Raw genomic sequence first — 15,383 nt, 5'->3', positions numbered from 1 at the left:
TATGGTACTTATCTTTCTCTTTATGACTTACTTCACTTAGTATGATAATCTCTAGGTCCATCCATGTTGCTGCAAATGGCATTATTTCATTCTTCTTTATGGCTGAGTAGTATTCCATTATCTATATGTAACACATCTTCTTTATCCATTCATCTGTCAATGGACATTTAGGTCGTTTCCATGTCTTGGCTATTGTGAATAGTGCTGCTATGAACATAGGGGCGCATGTATCTTTTTGAGTTAGAGTTTTGTCTGGATATATGCCCAGGAGTGGGATTGCTGGATCATATGGCAACTCTATTTTTAGTTTTTTGAGGAACCTCCATGCTGTTTTCCATAGTGGCTGCACCAATTTATGTTCCCACTAACAATGTAGGGGGGTTCTCTTTTCTCCACCCTCTCTAACATTTGTTATTTATAGATTTTTAAAATGATGGCCATTCTGACTGGTGTGAGGTAGTACCTCACTGTAGTTTTTTTTTTTTTTTTTTTTTTTTTTGGCGCGGTACACGGGCCTCTCACTGTTGTGGCCTCTCCCGTTGCGGACCACAGGCTCCAGACACACAGGCTCAGTGGCCATGGCTCACGGGCCCAGCCACTCCGCGGCATGTGAGATCCTCCCGGACCAGGGCACAAACCCGTGTCCCCTGCGTCGGCAGGCGGACTCTCAACCACTGAGCCACCAGGGAAGCCCTCACTGTAGTTTTGATTTGCATTTCTCTTAGCGACGTTGAGCATCTTTTCATGTGCCTATTGGCCATCTGTATTTCTTCTTTGGGGAAATGTCTATTTAGGTCTTCTGCCCATTTTTCAATTGGGTTGTTTCTGTTTTTGTTGTTGAGTTGTATGAGCTGTTTGTATATCTTGGAAATTTGTCCAGATATTTTATGTTTTCTTCTAAAGGTTTTATAGTTTTGCTCTAAATTTATCTTATCTCAATATGGATAGTTAATTATCTTAGAACCACTGATTGAATTGCATATATTTTCTCCCTGATTTTTAAAAATACTGATTCTTATGCTGTGTATCTGGCTCATCTATCTGTCTGTCTGTCTATCTATCTATCTATCTATCTATCTAATCTGTTTCTGACCTTTCTACTCAGTTCCATTGGGGTATTTACTCATTCCTGCAGCAATACGACTATATATATTTTGTTTGTTTGTTTGTTTGTTTTTTTTCAGTATGCGGGCCTCTCACTGTTGTGGCCTCTCCCGTTGCGGAGCACAGGCTCCGGACGCGCAGGCTCAGCGGCCATGGCTCACGGGCCCAGCCGCTCCACGGCATGTGGGATCTTCCCAGACCGGGGCACGAACCCGTGTCCCCTGCATCGGCAGGCAGACTCTCAACCACTGTGCCACCAGGGAAGCCCAATACGACTATATTTTAATGGTTATAGCTTTGTAAGAAATCTTATCTACCATTCCCTACCCCCTAGATTGTCTTGGCTATTCTTGGTCTTATTTGAATTTGATTAGGTTTGATTGGAAGTACATAAAATTTATAGTTAATTTGGGGGAGAACGTCTACCTTTAGGATATTGGGCCTTCCCAGCCATGAACATATATCATCATTTGTATCAGTCTTTTATAAACATATAATTTTCTCTATAAAACACTTGCATATACTTTGGTTAGATTTATCCTTTGGTACCTTGTATTTTTTGTGCTATTATATATTATGCATCATTTAAAAATGACATTTTCAAATTGTTTGTATAAAATCACAAGTGACTTTTCTGTATCTCGTCAAAGTTGCCAAACTCTTTTATTTGTTCTTAATAGTATGTCTTTAGAAACTCTTCGATTTCCCACATATTTATATACACCATAAATAATAACTTTTTTGTTTTTCCTTTTCAATCTTATGTATGTCTGTCATCCACCCACCCACCCATATCTATCTATCAGTCCCTCCTTCTGTCCATCCATGTTATTACCTATACTTGCTAGAGTCTTTGGCACCATACTGAAAGGAGGGGAGACAGTGAACATTCTTTGTTTTCTTTTATTGAAGTTACAACATTGTTTTAGTTTCAGGTGTACAGCAAAGGGATTCAGTTATATAAATATGTATATATAGTCAGATTATTATCCATTATAGTTTATTGTAAGATATTGAATATTGTTCCCTATGTTATATAGTAAATCCATGTTGCTTATCTGTTTTATGTATAGTAGTTTGTATCTATTAATTCCATACTCCTAATTTATCCCCCCCTTCCCCTTTGGTAACCATAACTTTGTTTTCTATGTCTGTGAGTCTGTTTCTGTTATGTACATAGATTCATTTGTATTATTTTTTAGATTCTACATATAAGTGATATCATATAATATTTGTCTTTCTCTGACTTCACTTAGTATGATAATCTCTAGGTTCATCCATGTTGCTGCAAATGGCAATGTTTCATTCTTTTTTATGGCTGAGTAATATTCCATTGTGTGATACACACACACACACACACACACACACACACACACACACATATATATACCACATATTCTTAAACCAGTCATATATTTGATGGACACTTGGGTTGCTTCCATGTCTTGGCTGATGTAAATAGTGCTGCTATGAACATTGGGGTGCACGTATCTTTTCAAATTAGAGTTTTCATCTTTTCCAGATATATGCCCGGGAGTGGCATTGCTGGATCATATGGTGGCTCTATTTTTAGTTTTTTAATGAATCTCCATGAGACATTGAACATTCTTGATCTGTTGCTGACTCTAAAGAGAATGAGTTTAACATGTCACCTAAAATATGTGGGATTTAGTTACCTCTGTTAGTTAAGATAATATTAGATGCTGTAACAGACCTCAAAATCTCAGTGTCTGCAGCAAAAAGTGAGTTTAATTTTTGCTCAGTTAACTTTCATGTCATGTATTTCTGGTGGATGGACAGTTATCTAAATGATCACACACGGGACCCAAGTCCTCTCCAAAATGTGGCTTCTAAGGCCACCATGGAAGCAGAAGGAACACGGGAGGGTCATGCATAGGAGAATTTTATGGATCAGGCCTGGAAGTGGTGTGTACCACTTATGCCTACTTTCCAGTGGCCAGAGCTCAGTCATATGGCCACACGTAACTGTGATGGAGGCTGGATTCTGTAGTGGATGGGTGTACCTGGAAGGAAGAAAGAATGAGGTTTGTGAACAGCTAGGTAGTTTTTGCTGCAGTCTGCCCTTCCATGTACAAAAGATCTATTTCAATCTTTGTCACACATGTAACATGGTGCCCTTTCCCCAAGGGATACAAGCCAGGGCACATCTAGTTGCTCCTTCTAGGTCAAATACCGGGAGCTCTCTGGGAGATGCGCAGGCTGTCCTTTAGGTCCTGATACAGTTTCATGTCATCCAATGAGCTGTGAACTCATAAGACAAGTCCCGGCCCTCCCCTTGCCTAAGCAAATGACCGGTGGTGAAGCAAGTGCAGGATGGAGCCCTACATGAATTTCTCTTCAGAAAAGGAAAGATGACTACATACACAGCATTTCCTGGTCAGCAGTAATGACGAAATGCTGCCAGGCAGGCTCCAGGAGGTCCCCCGTCCACTCGGTTTCAAGTGCCAGTAATTGTACCCATTGGGCATTACTAGCGATAATTCTCAAAACTAATTTATTTCCCAGGGGAGTTCCCTTCTATTACTAATTAGTTAAGAGGTTTTTTTTTTTTAATCATAAATGGGTGTTTAATTGTATCAGGTGCTTTTTCTGTATCTATTGAGGGGATCACAGATTTTTCTTCCTTAATATGTTAATGTAGTGAATTATACTAGTACCTTAGAATTTATCAATGCTTGTATTACTGGGATATGCTCTTCTTGGTCATGAGGTATTATCTTCTAAAAATCTGATTTGCTAGAGTTTTATTTGGAATTTTTCTATCATTGTTCATAAGTGAGATTGGCCCATAATTTTCATTTCTTTTACTGTTCTTGTCTGGCATTTGTTTTGAGAATTTCCCAGCGTCATAAAATGAATTGAGGAGCTTTTCCTTCTTTCTATTTTCTGAAACATTTTGTGTAAGATAGAGATGCCTCTTAAAGTGTCTGGGCCTGGTGTTTTGTTTTTGTTTTTGTGAGTTGATTAACTATTGATTTGCTTTCTTTTATAGGCTTATTTAAGTTTTCCATTTCTTCTTGAGTTCATTTTGGCAAACCATTTTTCTAGGAAATGGTCCATTTCATTTACGTTTTCATATAGATTGCATAAAGTTGTTTGTAGTAATCCGTTATGTTTAAAAAAATCTCTGCTAAATCTGTGAAAACTATGTCTTCTTTTTTGTTCCTAATGTTGTTTATACTCTCTTTCCTGATCAGTCTTGCTGTGGGTTTGCTATTTTATTAGTTTTTGCAAAGAATCAATTTTTGGTTTTATTAATCCTTGTTGTGATTTGTTTTCTATTTTAGAAATGTCTGCTCTTACTGTTTCTTTTTTGCTTTCCATTTTCTTCAGGTTTATCCTGCTGTTCTTTTTGTAATTTCTTGAGCTGAATTCTCAGATCTCTGCTGTGTAAACTTTTTATTCTTTTCTAATATAGACATTTTTTTCTAATGCACATATTTCCCTCCATCTGTGGTTGTACATGCATCATACAAGTTCTGATATATATCTCTAATAGATATCAGATAATATATATAGATGTATCTCTAATCACTTAATTTGTAATAGATTCTAATGTCCATTATAGTTTCTTCTTTGACTTACAAATTATTAACAATTACACATTTAAGTCTCCAAATGTACAGAGATTCTTTGGTCATCTTTTCTGTTATTGATTTCTGTTTTACTGAATTATGATTAGAGAACATGTTTTATGATTTTGATTATGTGGTACTGAAAAAGTCTTTTTGTGGCATTGTGCCTGGTACATGTTTTTTTGTGTAGTTTTGTGTGAGTTTGAAAATGTTTTGTTTTCTCTAATTGCAGGGTTCTACATACATCTCTCAATCAAGCTTATTTGTTGTGTGGTTCAAATATTCTATCCCTATCACTTTTTATTTGCTCAAGACAATTATTGAGAGAGCTATGTTAAAATCTCCTGGCATGGTGGTAGATTTTTTGTTCCTCCTTGTAACACTATCAAATTTGCTTTATATGCTTTGAGGCTATGGTTTTATAATTTGTTTTATCTGCCCGGTGAATGGCAACTTTTATTATGTAGTAACTCTCTTTAACCTTGCTGTTTGCTCTGAAGTCTATTGTGAGGTATTAATATGACCAGAACAGTTAAACATTTTTTTATTTTATATTGGAGTATAGTTTTTTTTCCAGCACTTAAAATATTTTTATATAGCTCAGCGAATGTAAAAATAGGAAAGAGACCCTATTCCCATTCCCTCCAAGAAAATCCAGAATGTTACATTTGTATTTGAGCAAAGATTCGAACCAAGAATTCAAAATCATTTTATGAACCCTAAACTCTTACTCCTGCTTCTACTGTTCCCAAAGGTAGAAATTCTTAATGTTATATAGAAACACTCTCCAAGCACAGAATAACATCTGACTCATCAATGGATAATCAAAAAACAACACACAAATACATGGAAAGGTTGGACAAAGTCATTTAAACTAAATTGCATCCATATTTAAGTAGCTGCCGGGTGGTTATTGAAGAGCCTAAAGAAAGATAGGTATTCTAGGGACCAAATTGGGATTAAAATACTCAGTAGCTAATTATTTTTCCCCTGCCCTAATATAAAGCCCTAGGAACTAAGTCATTACATTTTAAGTGGTAAGCAGCATTTCACTACTCATAATTTTGATTCACTGATACAATTACTAATCAGAGCCACCTCGTAACCCATTTCTAGTAGTCAAATCTGCAGAATAAAATGGGAATATTTCCTATGTTGTCTAATATGCGATTACATTCCATTTCAAATATTCTTTCATTCATTCTAAAAAAGACTACTGTTGGTCAGTAGCACATTTATCAAGTGAAAAATTTCAGTTTTAGGGTACAGGTCTAGATGAATAAAATGAAGCTCTTGAACTTAAATCTGCATACACTACTGGTTTTCCTAATGGTTAACTAATTGTCACTCATGGAGAAAAATGAATTTATTCCTCCAAGTAAAAAAAGACTAAAAGTGTATCTTTTCTCTCCCCTTAAATTAAAAAAACGTACAGGACAAAGTTTGCATTTCTCTTTTACAGTGAATTACTGACAAATTCCTGAACAAGCAAACGAAAATTAAAATTCAGAATTTAAGACCAAGAAACAAGCTTAATCATGTAATATTTAATTAAGAAACTAATAATGGAATGTTACCCAAATAAAAAGTAAGTACAAGCTCAATTAGCATGTTTCATATTTCAGAGGAGAAGCATTAAGGGTTTATGCCATAAGTTTATTTACAAACATATCTAGGATGCTGAGTTCAAGAATTTGATCCTTTTTTCAAAGAGACTGCCCCTCTTAAAATCTGCTCTACATATCTATCTCATGGATTATTTTTTAAGCAGTTGTTGTCTTCCCCTAAAGAAAGGCACAGCAAATCCAGACCCAAAGTACACACTCATAATAGCTAGTAACTGCTACTTCTTTTCCACTGAAAATGGTAAATTCTTCCCTGGACCCTCCTCATAGTGGCTCCTATGGACCACAGAGGTTGTGAACCTCTGGATGCTCTATCCCAACATAGTGCTGTGGGAAGCTCTGCGAAAGGCACAGAGACTGAAGGTGCAAGAAATAGTGGCAGCACACCAAGCTGTATTGGAGCATAGTTGAGTAGCAATGTTGTGTTAGTTTCAGGTGTACAGCAAAGTGATTGAGTTATATATATACTTGTATCTATTCTTTTTCAATTTTTTTTCCCATTTAGGTTATTACGGAGTATTAAGCAGAGTTCCCTGTGCTATAGAGTAGGTCCTTGGTTATCTATTTTATGTTTTATTTTTTTCCCAAATTTTATTTATTTATTTATTTATTTTAAACATCTTTACTGGAGTATAATTGCTTTACAATGTTGTGTTAGGTTATCTATTTTAAATAGAGCAGTGTGTACATGTCAATCCCAAACTCCCAATTTATCCCTCCCCCTCACCCTTCTACCCTGGTAAACATAAGTTCATTCTCTAAGTCAGTGAGTCTGTTTCTATTTTGTAAATAAGTTTATTTGTATCATTTTTCTTAGATTCCACATATAAATGATATCATATGATATTTGTGTTTCTCTGTCTGACTTAATTACTTAGTATGATTATCTCCAGGTCCATCCATGTTGCAGCAAATGGCATTATTTCATTCTTTTAAATGTCTGAGTAATATTCCATTGTATATAGGTACCACATCTTATTTTATCCATTCCTCTGTTGATAGCCGTTTAGCTTGTTTCCATGTCTTGGCTATTGGAAACAGCACTGCAGTTAACACTGGGGTGCATGTATCTTTTTGAATTATGGTTTTTTCAGGGTATATGCCCAGGAATGGAATTACTGTATCGTATGGTATCTCTATTTTTAGTTTTTAAAGGAACCTCCATAGTAGTAATATCAATTTACATTACCACCAACAGTGAAGGAGGGTTCCTTTTTCTTTATGCCCTCTCCAGCATTTATTGTTTGTAGACTTTTTGATGATGGCGACTCTGATCAGTGTGAGGTGATATCTCATTGTAGTTTTGATATGCATTTCTCTGATAATTAGTGATGTTAAGCATCTTTTCATGTGCCTCCTGGATATCTGTATGTCTTCTTTGGAGGAATGTCTATTTAGGTCTTCTGCCCATTTTTTTTGATTGGGTTGTTTGTTTGTTTTGCTATTGAGCTGCATGAACTGTTTGTAAATTTTGGAGATTAATCTCTTGTCAGTACCATCATTTGCAAATATTTTCTCCCATTCTATGGCTTGTCTTTTCATTTTGTATATGGTTTCCTTTGCTGTGCAAGAGTTTTTGAGTTTAATTAAGTCCCATTTGTTTATTTTTGTCTTTATTTCCATTACTCTAGGAGGTAGGTCAGAAAAGATCTTGCTGAGATTTATGTCAGAGTGTGTTCTGCCTATGTTTTCCTCTAAGGGTTTTATAGTATCCAGTCTTACATTTAGGTCTTTAATCCATTTTGAGTTTATTTTTGTGTATGGTGTTAGGGAGTGTTCTGATTTCATTCTTTTACATGTAGCTGTCAAGTTTTCCCAACACCATTTGCTGGAGAGACTGTCTTTTCTCCATTGTAGAGTCTTGCCTCCTTTGTCATACATTAGGTGACCATAGGTGTGTGGGTTTCTCTCTGGACTTTCTATCCTGTTCCATTGATCTATATTTCTGTTTTTGTGCCAGTACCATAATTTTTTGATGACTGTGGCTTTGTAGTATAGTCTGAAGTCAGGGAGCCTGATCCCTCCAGCTCCATTTTTCTTTCTCAAGAGTGCTTTGGCGGGCTTCCCTGGTGGCGCAGTGGGTGAGAGTCCGCCTGCCGATGCAGGGGACCCGGGTTCATGCCCCGGTCCGGGAAGATCCCACATGCCGCGGAGCGGCTGGGCCCGTGAGCCATGGCCGCTGAGCCTGCGCGTCCGGAGCCTGTGCTCCGCAGCGGGAGAGGCCACAACAGTGAGAGGCCCGCGTACCGCAAAAAAAAAAAAAAAAAAAAAAAAAAAAGAGTGCTTTGGCTATTCGGGGTATTTTGTGTCTCTATACAAATTAAAAACATTTTTGTTCTAGTTCTGTGAAAAATGCCATTGGTAATTTGATAGTAATTGCATTGAATTTGTAGATTGCCTTGGGTAGTATAGTCATTTTCACAGTATTGATTCTTCCAGTCCAAGAACATGGTGTATGTTTCCATCTGCCTGTGTCATCTTTGATTTCTTTCATCAGCATCTTATAGTTTTCAGAGTAGAGATCTTTTGCCTCCTTAAGTAGGTTTATTCCTAGGTATTTTTATTCTTTTTGATGTGATGGTAAATGGGATTGTTTCTATAATTTCTCTTTCTGATCTTTCATTGTTAGTGTATAGAAATGCAACAGATTTCTGTGTATTAATTTTGTATCCTGCCACTTTACCAAATTCATTGATGAGCTCTAGTAGCATCTTTAGGATTTTCTATGTATAGTATCCTGTCATCTGCACTTACATCTTTATTTCTTCTTTTCCAATTTGGATTCCTTTTATTTCCCCCCCCTCTCTAATTTCCATGGCTAGGACTTCCAAAACTATGTTGAATAAAAGTGGTGAGAGTGGACATCCTCATCTTGTTCCTGATCTTAGATGGAATGCTTTCAGTTTTTCACCATTGAGTATGATGTTAGCTGTGAGTTTGTCATAAAAGGCCTTTATTATGTTGAGGTAGGTTCTCTCTATGCCTACTTTCTGGAGAGTTTTTATCATAAATTGTGTTGAGTTTTTTTGAAAGCTTTTTCTGAATCTATTGAGATGATCATATGGTTTTTATTCTTCAATTGGTTGATGTGGTGTATCACACTGATTGATTTGCAGATACTGAAAACTCCTCGCAACCCTGGGATAAATCCCACTTGATCATGGTGTTGATCCTTTGAATGTATTGTTGGAATTGGATATTTTGCAGGTATTTGTTGGGGATTTTTGTGTCTATCTTCATCAGTGATACTGGCCTGTAATTTTCTTTTTTTTGTGGTATCTTTGACTATTTTTTTTTTTATCAAGGTGATGGTAGTCTCATAGAATGAGTTTGGGGGTGTTCCTTCCTCTGGAATTTTTTTGGAATAATTTCAGAAGGATAGGTGTTAACTCTTCTCTAAATGCTTGGTAGAATTCACCTGTGAAGCCATCTGGTCTTGGATTTTTCTTTGTTGCAAATTTCTAAAATCACAGGTTCAATTTCATTACTTGTGATTGATCTGTTTATATTTTCTATTTCTCCTTGGTTTAGTCTTGGGAGACTGTACCTTTCTAAGAATTTGTCCATTTCTTCTAGGTTATCCATTTTATTGAAATATAATTGCTTATACTAATCTCTTATGATCCTTTGTATTTCTGTGGTGTCCATTGTAATGTCTCCTTTTTCATTTCTAATTTTATTGTTTTGAGACCTCTCTGTTTTTTTCTTGATGAGTCTGGCTAAAGGTTTATCAATTTTGTTTATATCTTTTCAAAGAACCAGCTTTCAGTTTTATTGATCTTTTCTATTTTTTTCTGTCTCTGTCTCATTTATTTCTGCTCTGATCCTCATGACTTCTTTCCTTCTACTAACTTTGGGTTTTGTTTTTTTTCCTCTAGTTGCTTTAGGTGTAAGATTAGGTTGTTTATTTGAGATTTTTCTTGTTTCCTGAGGTAAGATTATATTGCTATAACCTTCCATTTTAGAACTGCTTTTGCTGCATCCCATAAATTTTGGTTCATTGTGCTTTCATTTTCATTTTTCTCTAGGTATTTTTTTGATTACCTGTTTGATTTCTTCAGTGATCCATTAGTAGCATATTGTTTAGCCTCCAAGTGTTTGTGTTTTTCACAGATTTTTTTCTTGTAGTTGATTTCTAATCTCATAGCATTGTGGTTGGAAAAGATGCTTGATATGATTTCAGTTTTCTGAAATTTACCAAGTCTCGCTTTATGGCCCAGCATGTGATCAGTCCTGGAGAATGTTCCATGTGCACTTGAGAAGAATGTGTATTCTGCTGCTTTTGGATGGAATGCTCTATAAATATCAATTAAGTCCATCTGGTCTCATGTGTCATTTAAGGCCTGTGTTTCCTTTTTTGATTTTCTGTCTGGAGGGTCTGTCCATTGATGAAAGTGGGGTGTTAAAGTCCTCCACTATTATTGTGTTACTTTCAATTTCTCCTTTTATGGCTGTAAGCTTTTGCCTTATATATTGAGGTGCTTCTATGTTGGGTGCATATATATTTACAGTTGTTGTATCTTCTTCTTGGATTGATCCCTTGATCATAATGTAGTGTCCTTCTTTGTCTCTTGTAACAGTCTTTATTTTAAAGTCTATTTTGTCTGATATGAGTATTGCTAGTCCAGCTGTCTTTTTTTTTTTTTTTTGCGGTACGTGGGCCTCTCACTGTTGTGGCCTCTCCCGTTGTGGAGCACAGGCTCCGGACGCTCAGGCTCAGTGGCCATGGCTTACGGGTCTAGCTGCTCCGCGGCATGTGGGATCTTCCCGGACTGGGACACGAACCCGTGTCCCCTGCATCAGCAGGCGGACTCTCAACCACTGCGACACCAGGGAAGCCCTCCCCAGCTGTCTTTTAATTTCCATTAGCATGGAATACTTTTTTCCATCCCCTCACTTTCAGTCTGTATGTGTCCCTAGATCTGAAGTGGATCTCTTCTAGGCAGCATATATACGATTCTGGTTTTTGTGTTCTTTCAGCCAGTCTATGTCTTTTGGGTGGAGCATTTAATCCATTCACATTTAAGGTAATTATCTATATTTATGTTCTTACTGCTATTTACTTAATTGTTTTGGATTTTGTTTGAAGATCTTTTGTGTTCCCTTCTTCTTTTGTTTTCTTTTGTTGTGATTTTATGACTATCTTTAGTGTTGCTTTTGGATTGCTTTTTCTGTTTTGTGTATGTTTCTATTGTAGATTTTTGATTTGCAGTTCCCATGAGGTTTTGATATGGCAGTCTATATATAAACAAAATTGTTTAAGTTGCTGGTCTTTTAATTTCAAATGGATTTCCAACATTCTGCATTTGTACTTACCTCTTCTCATGATTGCTGGTTTTGATATCATATTTATGTGTGGATGATTTCCTATCTCACTGTATTTTTTTTTCTAATTTTTTTTTCTTCTTACTGTATTTTTGCCTTTACCGGTGAACTTTCCCATTCCTAATTTTCTTGTTTCTAGTTGTGGCCTTTTCTTTTCCACCTAGAGAAGTTCCTTAAGCGTTTGTTGTAAAGCTGGTTTTGTGGTGCTGAATTCTCTTAGCTTTTGCTTATCTGTAAAGTTTTGGATTTCTCCATTGAATCTGAATCAGAGACTTGCTGGGTAGAGTGTTCTTGGTTGTAGGTTTTCCCGTCATCACTTTAAATATGTTGTGCCACTCCCTCTGCCCATCAGAGTTTCTGGTGAGAAATCAGCTTATAACATTATGAGTGCTCCCTTGTATGTTATTTGTTGCTTTTCTCTTGTTGCTTTTAATATTTTTTCTTTGTCTTTAATTTTTATTAATTTGATAATTATGTGTCTTGGTGTGTTCCTCCTTGGGTTTATCCTGCCTGGGACTCTCTGCACTTCCTGGTCTTGGATGACTATTTCATTTCCCATGTTAGGGAAGTTTTCAACTACTATCTCTTCAAATATTTTCTCAGTTCTTTCTCTCTCTCCTCTCCTTCTGGGCCCCTTTTAATGCAAATGTTGGTGTGTTTAATGTTGTCCCAGAGGTCTCTGAGATTTTCTTCATTTCTTTTCATTCTATTTTCTTTATTCTGTTCTGTGGCAGTGATTTCCACCATTCTGTCTTCCAGCTCACTCATCCGTTTTTCTTCCTTACTTATTCTGCTATTGATTCCTTCTAGTGAATTTAAAAATTTTAATTATTGTATTGTTCATCTCTGTTTGTTTGTTCTTTAGTTCTTCTAAGTCTTTGTTAAACATCTCTTGTATCTTCTTGATCCATGCCAACATTTTTTACCGAGATCTTGGATCATCTTTACTATCATTACTTTGAATTCTTTTTCAGGTAGATTGCCTATCTCCACTTCATTTAGTTTTCCTTGTGAGTTTTTATCTTGTTCCTTCGTCTGGGACATATTCCTCTGCCATGTCATATTGTCTAACTTTCTGTGTTTTAGTCTCCATTCTGTAGGCTGCATGATCATAGCTCCTCTTTCTGGTATCTGCCTCCTGGTGGGTGGGGTTGTTCCAGAGGCTTGTGCAGGCTTCCTGGTGGGAGGGACTGGTGTCTGCCCTCTGGTGGGTGGTGCTGGGTCTTGCTCTCTGCTGGCCATGGCCATGTTAAGGTTTGTGTTTAGAGGTGGTTGTTGGCTCAGTATGGCTTTAGGCAGCCTGTCTGCTGATGAGCGGGGCTGTGTTCCTATCCTGCTGGTTGTTTCGCCTGAGGCGTTCCAGCACTAGAGCCTGTAGGCTGTTGGGTATGGCCAGGCCTTGATGCCAAAATGGCAACTTCCAGGAGAGTTTACACTGATCAGTATTCTCTGGGGCCTCTGCCACCAGTGTCCTTGCCTCCTCAGTGAGCCACAGCTGACTCCTGCCTCCACAGGAGACCCTCCAAGACTCATAGCTAGGCCCAGCCCAGGGTCCTATGGAGCTACTGCTTTATGCTGGGTCCCAGTGTACTTGAAACCTTGTGTATGTCCTTCAAGCGTGGAGTATCTGTTTCTCCTTGTCCTGTAGAGCTCCTGCACTCCAGCCCTGGTGGATTCAAGGGCAAATGTGCTGGGGACTCCTCCTGATGCCAGACCCTCAGGCTGGGTAACATGACGTGGGGCTCAGGAACCTCACTCTTGTTGGAGAACCTCTCTGATATAATTATTTTCCAGTTTGTGTTTTGTCCCCCATCTCAGTAGGTATAGGATTTGATTATATCACGAAAGCACCCCTTCTATCATCTTGTTGTGGCTTTTTTGTCTTTGAATGTAAAATACATATATATTTGGTAGGTTCCAGTCTTTTTTGTCAATGGTTGTTCAACAGTTGGTTGTGAGTTTGGTGTTTTTGTGAGAAAAGGTGAACTCAAGTCCTTCTACTCCATCTTTTCTGGAATTGAGGGGCTGCTTTTAGTTTGGATGCTTGCTGTCTCTTTCCTCAGCATGTGCTGACCCTTGTCCCCTTTATATCATGTGTGCAGGTCAGTGGCCCTTGCATGCCCCTTGGATGGTGGAGGCAGGGCTTGATGCCTGCTTGCAGGTCTCATATAGGTGACTGCTGTCCGTGCACTCCTGGGGCAGTGGGGGGCTGCACTTGGCACCTGCTTGGGGATCTCCTAGCTGTGGTTGCTCTCCTCTCACTCCTGGGACAGTGGGAGTAGTGCTTGCGATCTGTCCACGGGTCTCATAGTGGTGGCCCGTGCCCACCTCTGGAGCCCACAATGGTGGCGGCTACTTGCGTCCACCCCTGGAGTTTCTGTAGGCAGTGTCCTGTTTTCTGGGAGCACTCATAGGGAAAGAAGCCCTTATGGTGGTCCCACCTCTCTCCTTGTATGCTCCCCAACAAAGGTGCTTGCCTCTCTGGTGGGCCCAGGCTTGTTCTGAATACACCCTCAGTTGCCACAGTCCAACCTCTTCAGGCTGTGTCTGTGCAGCCAACCCCAGCCTTCTCCCTGGGTCTGACCTCTGAAGCCTGTGCTTCAGCACCCAGCCCCCACCCACACTGACAGACAAGCGTCTCAGTCTGGGGAACACAGGGCGGTGGTGCTGACCTTCTGTGCATGTTACTGTCCATTTTGCCTTCTGCACACCAGTTGCTATGCTCTCCTCCAAAGCTCTGAAACTCCCCCTCCATCCAGGCTGATCTCCACGACAGTGAGGAGACTTCCCAGGGTGTGAGAACCTTTCCGCCTTCACAGCTCTCTCCCTGGGGCACAGACCCCATCTTAATTCCTTTCTTTTTCTTTTTTCCTTTTGTCCTACCTGGTTACATGTGTGTTCTTGCCCTTTCGGGAGTCTGAGGTCTTCTGCTGGTGTTCAGTAGATGTTCTGTGTGAATTGTTCCACTTGTAGATGTATTTTAATGTTTTTGTGGGAGAAGGTGAGCTCCCCATCCTACTCTTTTGCCATCTTGATCCTGTCCTCACTGTTAATTGTTTAAACTATTTGGAAAGGGAAATGGGGAGAGTCCCTCCACTCAGCCCCAGGGCTGTTCTAATGTCAGGGCTCCACTGGTCACTTGGGGCTCTTCCACCTCCTCCTTTGTGTCCTGCCCTCAGCTGACCTGGAAGCAGATGTCTATATTTAAAAATTGAAGTATAGTTAATTTACAATGTTGTGTTAATTTTTGAATCACAGCAAAGTGATTCAGTTATACATATATATTCTTTTTCATATTCTTTTTCATTATGGTTTATTATAGGATATTGAATATAGTTCCCTATTGTTTATCCAGTCTATGTATAACAGTTTGCATCTGCTAATCCCAAACTCCCAATCCATCCCTCCCCTGCCTCCCCGCCCCCTGGCAATCACAAGTCTGTTCTCTATGCTAATGACTATATTTTTATACTAAGTCTTGTTATTTGATAGGGCAAGTCTCCTCAGCTTTTTCTTGAGTTTCTTAGCTATTTGTGGCCTTTCAAACTGCTATAAGTTATAGAATTAGCTTGCCAAAATCACCTCTTGAATTTATGATTGAGATTGTTATTATTTTGTAAATCAGTTTGGGGAAAATTAATATCATTATATTATTAAATCTTCCAATCCATCAACATGGTATGGTTAAAGACATCTTCCATTTAATGTCTTTAATGTATACACTCAGAGTTCT

General features: G+C 38.4%; 1 pseudogene across 1 annotated transcript in view; it reads right to left on the bottom strand.

Moving 5' to 3' along the window:
* Positions 1 to 6,456: 6,456 nt before the first annotated feature.
* Positions 6,457 to 15,383, bottom strand: part of LOC307051232 (cytochrome c oxidase subunit 7C, mitochondrial-like) — a 56,618-nt pseudogene continuing 47,691 nt past the window's right edge. The window contains exon 2 of the transcript in view: positions 6,457 to 6,636. The product of the transcript in view is annotated as a cytochrome c oxidase subunit 7C, mitochondrial-like (transcript). The remainder of the gene's footprint in view (positions 6,637 to 15,383) is intronic.

The sequence above is a fragment of the Hyperoodon ampullatus genome (genome assembly GCF_949752795.1).
Source record: "Hyperoodon ampullatus genome assembly, chromosome: 4".
Lineage (NCBI taxonomy): Eukaryota > Metazoa > Chordata > Mammalia > Artiodactyla > Ziphiidae > Hyperoodon > Hyperoodon ampullatus.
Note: the sequence above shows the minus strand (reverse complement) of the source record. Positions and strands in the feature narration are given on the sequence as shown.